We start from the raw sequence: 7,335 nt of genomic DNA on the forward strand, positions 1-7,335 counted from the left end.
TGGTAGGGTACTAGTACACAGTATCCACCATGAAGGGGTAGGTGCATCAATCCAAGCTATTGCACAGGGCGCCAAGTGACTCCCTTAGGCTCCATGGTCTGGCTGTAATTACAACCTATGCACCCCCAATAGTTATTCCCCTGATGGTTTAGTCGATTTTTCCTTAGTAATACAGATTTTTTTTTTTCATTAACAAAATGTAATTTAATTTCTTCTTTCCCTTTAAGTGAGAGCTCATCACAGTTTTAAAATTAGACTTTTCTGTTTCTGGTGCAGGTAAAGCCAAATAGCTTGACAAGTTACTGTAGAGGCGGCCGGGGATTGTGGGTAATAACCGCAGATGTCTCTACAATGGCTCGGGTAGATCTGCGTGCAGCATTCTAAGTGACTCAATTATGTATAAATTTGTGATTGTCATTTCCAAAGTTCCTTTCATTCCCAACATAACTCTCACAAAAAGATTTTTGTCACCTGAACTTTAAGTTCTCTCAGCTGCTGCCAATCACTTACATCTCCTGACAGGCGCAACTAAATATGGATTTAAAAAAAAAGGAATGAGTCTGTCACAAGAATGTCTCAGTTTTTTTGGGGGAAAAGGAGGGGTGTGGAAACATTTGCAGCAGATCATTTTCAAAAATAATTTTGGCAAAGGATTTAACCTCTTCCGCTACATAATTTCTTGATATTTTTGTGAACTTTGCCCTTTTTGGCAGAAACCCCAAACCAGTAGGCACAGTTAATAAAAATGTCATGTCCCCTCCCGCTCTCCTTTCCAGCCAGTAATTTTTTTTAAAATACTGGTAAATATTTTGGACTAATTTTCAATTGTCTAATGATGTTAAAACACCAATGATAGTCCAAGAGCATTGTAGCAGATTTAAACACTGCACTTAGCCTTTTCCGCATTTCCGAGGTTGATAAATAAATAAATAAATAAATAAGGTCCTGACACTTGCTCAAATAATTGTACATATCCTCTAGCTCCTCTGATTCTGCCGCTCTTTTCAGTTTTGTGCTGCACTACTCCATTGCTTAGTCACATTTTTGCTTTTGCAGTCCAGTATGTGAAATCTCTGTTGTTAGCCCAACTTGGCGCTTTTTTCAGAGTCTTCTCTAGGGGCATGTACTTTTTCTCTGCCTTTCCAGAAACTACCAATCACAGCTCGGTATCATTTGAGACTGCTGGATTAGCTACCGAGTTGTGATTGAGAGAGTTTGGTAGGGAAAGGTGAAAGTGCATGCCACCAGGGAAGACTCTAAAGAAGCCCAGTTGCACTAAAATTAGAGATTTCACATACTGCTCTCCAAAAGCAAAAATGTGAATATTTCTGCAATACAGAGCAAAATTTAAAAAAAGCGGTAGAATCAGGGGAGCTCATGATTTTTACTAGATACTTAATTCTATTTTTTTAACTGACAGGTCCCCTTTAAAAGCATATAGAGACCATCCATGCAGCTGGTATGCCACCATGGAGAGAGGATGCTCAGTCTGCTTTGGCTGGGTCACTTTTTGATGGGTGGTGACAAAACATTCATGTCCATTTTTCAGGTCGTTTAAGTCCCAAGCCTCTCAGTAATGTTCCCACACCCTCCCGCCTTAAATATACTTACTTGTGGTCAGGGTTTGCATAAACCTTGCCTCTTACATCCCAGGAATCTTGGAAAAAAAGTGAGAGCTCCTAAATATGTGATAACAAATACGGGGACCTTTTCTCCATAGATCTTACAAAATTAGCAAAATTAGCAAACAAGGGTGTGGGGAGTTATCCCAAGGATCCTGCAGAGGAGATGGGGGTAAGCAAGCACTAAGCCTTTCTGCGCCAGGCCAGGAGTGTGGTGATGTCAAAAGAAGGGGGCAGGGCATTGTAATATTAGCTATAGGGACCCTTTTACCTCTATATATACCCCTCCAGACCTGCAACATTATACACTGTATTCTTGTCAAACTGGTCACTATATTAGTAATTTGGCTTGGGACTATTGAGGTGTCCGAACCTTCTTAAAGAGCACATTCTGATGGAATACAGTTGTGCCACCATCCAAAAAAATGATCATAACAAAAGGTGTGGCCATTACATTTTTTAAGAAAACCAACTTTCAGTGTTGCAAGCATTAAGCTCCCCATATAATTAAGAAAATCATATGAAAGGGAAAGGAGAATTTGAAAGGTCTTCAAGGATTTCTACAAGTTCCTAAAATAAAAGAAAAGTCCTTCAGAAATTTAGCAGAGATTTTTTTTGTATTATCTACTTGTTCTCTCAATGTAGAAGTGGAAGGGGTGTAGCCTAGATGAAAGGCGGAGTCAAAATTGCATAAGTCACGCCCCTTGTCTAAATTCCCATTGTGTAGTAATGGAAAAGAAAAAATTAGACAGATGCAATTTTTTGGTTAATTTTTTAATACAGGAAGCATAAATATTAGTGCCATCTACGGGAAATGTAAAGAACAGAGCAAAGTACAGATTCACTGGAGTTCTCAACTGGTTCAGTCAAGGACTATTTCTAGTCTTTAGAATTTGGGAACTAATTTTTCACTTACTTTGGCTGAGAACTCCAGTTGACAAAACATTTTCTTTCAATTTTTTTGTACGTCTCACCACTTTGTGTGTGAAATGAGATTTCTAAGCTATCGGCTGAGCTCTGTCAATCACATGCCCAAAGGAAATCTCCTCCTGAGCCGAACACGGCCCCCCTCTCCACACTATGACCAGAACCTCAGAGGGAGAAGAATCCCAGGCGGTCTACCTGATATACACGGGGCCTCCGAGCTGATAATCCAGTCTTACAAATATTAGAAAGCGCCAGGCTCTTTCCTTTATAGAAAATAGAGGAATTGTCCATAAAAATGGGACATTACCAAGCTAAGGACCTTAAAACTTGGAACTCTATGGGATGCCTGTAAAGGGTTAATCTACTGGGTGTCCACTGGGTTTAGGGTAAATAGATGATCTCCGACAATAAACATTTAACCATGCCCAGTAGATGCCCCCATCATGGTAGCCTCTTACCACAGTAAAGGGGATGTTCTTTAAAGTATCATAATTATTTTTAATTAATACTATGCATTGCTTATATAGCGCCACCATATTCTGCTGTGCTTTACAAATATTATCATCTCTGTCCCCATTGTGGATCAAAATCTAGATACCCTATCGGTATATCTTTGGAGTGTGGGAGGAAACCAAAAGAAACCCACGTAAACATGACGAGGACAATCATCCTGTGCATATAGGCTGCCATTGTTCTTGGCAGCACATGTCCTGTTTACAATGTGCTGCCGAGAACAATGATTTTTAAGCAAGCTCAGAAGTTATTTTGCTAATTTGTCGGGTGATTGGCAGCCTTTTTAGAGAGGCCAATTATTGGAAAACAAGCTTTCCTAGGAATATTCATTCCCAACAATTGACAAGCGTGTGCATGTCAATATCGGCGCGCAAATTGTGGCTCATTTTTCATTGCTTTGAAATCTCTTTAATAATAACAATATAGAAGAGGCCAGGAGCCATTTGGTGAGCTGCATTTCTTGCTACATGTTCACAGACTTACCAGTGGAAAAGCCAAACTTCACATGCCACAAATGCAAGCTTGTGTCCCTGTTGGAGGAAAAGTTGCAAAATCTCGAAGAGAGGTTAGCTACGTTGAAGATCATTAAGGAAGGTGAAGAGTTCTTGGACAGAGCAGAATTATCTCTTCAAGGAGGTGGAATAAGATTCTGCAGGTGAACAACTGGCTACGTCGATGGTGCCGTCAGCAACGATTTGGATTTCTGGATCACGGAGTGAACTACTTATACGATGGACTACTTGCTAGAGATGGGGTGCACCTTACGAAGACTGGAAAGCAGGTATTTGGAAGTCGCCTTGCTACACTTGTAAGGAGAGCTTTAAACTAGAACAACATGGGAAGGGAAGCAAAAGACCAGAAAAAGCCATACACCTGACAAATGCTACTGAGAACTCTGCTATTAGAAGTGGAAAGGAAGAACAAAGACGAAAGAATCTAATTAAAAAAAATATTGGAGAAAGAGAAACCAATCACAAACTAAAATGTTTCTATACTAATGCACAAAGCATGGGCAACAAACAAGGAGAAATGGAACTACTAACACAGGAAAAGAAATATGATGTCATTGGAATCACTGAAACTTGGTGGGACAATACACATGATTGGAATACAAGACTAGAAGGATACAACTTACTTGCAAGAAACAGACTTGATAAACGAGGAGGGGGTGTCGCATTGTATGTTAGAAATGGGTATATCTGTACAGAGATTGAAGCTTCAGAGACTGGGAGTTCTGTGGAAACTGTTTGGGTAAGAATACAAGGACAGAACAATGGAAAGGACACCATTGTAGGCATTTACTACAGGCCGTCTGTGCAAGCTGAAGATATGGATGAACTCTTTATGCATCAAATGGCCAAGTTCTCCAAAAAATATGACATAGTTGTCATGGGAGATTTCAACTATCCAGACATTTGTTGGGAATCTCTCTCAGGCAAAACTAACAGGTCAAGGAAATTCTTATCCTCTCTTGCTGACAACTTTATCTTCCAAAAGGTAAAGGAGAAAACAAGGGGAACTGCTACCTTGGATCTAATCCTTATAAACAGGGAGGAAATGGTTGAGGAGGTAAAAGTGGCTGGGACCCTAGGAGGTAGCGACCATGCTATTTTAGAATTTTGGATAACTAGAGGCGGAAGACCTGTGAAGACTAAGACGTCAAGGTTAGATTTCAGAAAGGCAGATTTTAAGGGATTCAGAAAGAGAATTGGAGGGATCCAATGGCTGGATATCCTTAAAGACAAAAATGTCCAGGAAGGATGGGAAATCTTGAAAAATGAAATTCTCAAAGCACAGTTGTTAACAATTCCGAAAAGAGGGAAGAATAGGAAGCATTTAAGGAAACCAGGATGGATGAACACAGAACTTAAGCACATGCTAAAAAGGAAGCAAAAAATGTTTATAAAATGGAAAGAAGGAGGCATATCTAAAGAAGAATATAATGCTGTCTGCAGAACCTGCAAGGCACAAATCAGATTATCTAAAGCTGAAAATGAATTGAGGCTTGCAAGAGATGTCAAAAGCAATAATAAAGGATTTTGGGGATATGTCAAAAGTAAAAGAAAAGTCAAAGATGCTATAGGATTTTTACAGGATGAAAATGATGAAATGGTAAGACAGGATGTTGAGAAGGCTGAACTTTTAAATTCCTATTTTGCATCTGTTTTCTCTCAGAAAGGAAATGTAACATCAACTGTTATTCACTGTCCTATTAAGGGAATAGAAGAATCCAGGATATCTATAAACAGAAAGATAGTGAGGAAACACTTAGCTAACCTAAATGTATTCAAGTCTCCAGGTCCAGATGAATTACACCCCAGAGTACTGAAGGAGATAGCAGAAGAAATTTTTGAACCCCTCTCCATAATCTTTGAAAATTCTTGGAGAACAGGAGAAGTGCCAGAAGACTGGAGAAGAGCAAATGTTGTTCCTATCTTCAAAAAGGGGAAGAAGGTGGACCCAGGCAACTATAGGCCGGTGAGTCTGACTTCTATACCAGGAAAGATCTTTGAACAAATTATTAAACAACATGTATGTCAATACCTGGATAAGAATGAAGTGATTAAACAGAGTCAGCATGGGTTTGTAACTAATAAGTCATGTCAGACTAATTTAATTTCCTTCTATGATGGTATTACTGATTGGGTGGATCAAGGAAATGCTGTAGATATAGTATATCTTGACTTCAGCAAAGCATTTGACAAAGTCTCTCATACAATCCTTATTGAAAAAATGACTAAGTATGGAATGGACAAGGCAACTGTTAGGTGGATTCATAACTGGCTTAGTGATCGGACCCAAAGATTGGTCGTAAATGGCTGCACATCCAGTTGGAAGAATGTCTCAAGTGGGGTACCACAGGGCTCTGTCCTGGGCCCTGTATTGTTCAACATCTTTATCAACGATTTAGATGAAGGAATTGAGGGTAAACTGATTAAATTTGCTGATGACACAAAGCTAGGAGGGATAGCTAATACTAGAGAAGAGAGAGAGAGGATTCAAAAAGATTTAAATAAACTGGAGAAGTGGGCAGCAACTAACAGAATGGTTTTTAACAGGGAGAAATGCAAAGTACTACATCTGGGCAATAAAAATGAAAAAAGCATATATAGAATGGGAGGAATAGGGCTAAGTGACAGCACATGTGAAAAAGACTTGGGTATACTAATAGATCACAGACTGAATATGAGTCAACAGTGTGATGCAGCAGCAAAAAAGGCAAATGCAATTCTAGGATGTATTAACAGAAGCATACAGTCTAGATCACGTGAAGTAATTATTTCCCTCTACTCCTCTTTGGTCAGACCTCATCTGGAATATTGTGTCCAATTTTGGGCACCACATTTTAAAAAAGACATCAACAAACTGGAGCAAGTTCAGAAAAGAGCGACCAGAATGGTGACCGGTCTGCAAACCCTGTCTTATGAGGAAAGGTTGCAGGATTTGGGAATGTTTAGTTTGCAAAAGAGAAGACTGAGAGGAGACTTAATAGCTGTCTACAAATATCTAAAGGGCTGTCACATTGTAGAAGGATCAACTTTATTCTCATTTGCACAAGGAAAGACTAGGAGCAATGGGATGAAGCTGAATGGGAGGAGACACAGATTAGATATTAGAAAAAACTTTTTGACAGAGTGATCAATGAGTGGAACAGGCTGCCACGAGAAGTGGTGAGTTCTCCTTCAATGGAAGTCTTCAAACAGAGGCTGGACAGACATCTAACTGGGATGATTTAGCGAATCCTGCTTTGAGCAGGGGGTTGGACCAGATGGCCCAGGAGGTCCCTTCCAACTCTACGATTCTATGATTACATCTATGATTACATCTATGTTACAGAAAGAGAAGAAATTCGAAGTGCACCTGAAGAAACAGAGGAATGGAGACATGTGACCCAGAGAAGCAGGAGGATCCGGAGGCAGTCAGCGCCCATACTGCTCAGGAACCAGTACCAGGCTCTTACAGAGGAGAATGATGAAGAAATACATCAGGATAAGAATTTGCCCACAAACAGCAACCTTGTACGCCCTCAGAGTCGTCCTGGATGGAGAAAGAAAAATGTTGTGAAGAAGAAACAGAGAGTGGTGGTCATGGGGGATTCCCTGTTGAGAGGAACAGAGGCCGCTATCTGCAGACCGGATATAACCTCTAGAGAAATGTGCTGTCTTCCAGGTGCAAAAATTAAAGATCTGTCTGACAGGATATCAGGACTCTTCAGACCTACAGATGACTACCCATTCCTGCTACTACATGTGGGGACAATGACACCGCAAGA

Source organism: Dendrobates tinctorius, unplaced genomic scaffold, assembly GCF_039654945.1.
Source record: "Dendrobates tinctorius isolate UK_male_01 unplaced genomic scaffold, ASM3965494v1 ptg000065l, whole genome shotgun sequence".
In the NCBI taxonomy this organism is placed as follows: domain Eukaryota; kingdom Metazoa; phylum Chordata; class Amphibia; order Anura; family Dendrobatidae; genus Dendrobates; species Dendrobates tinctorius.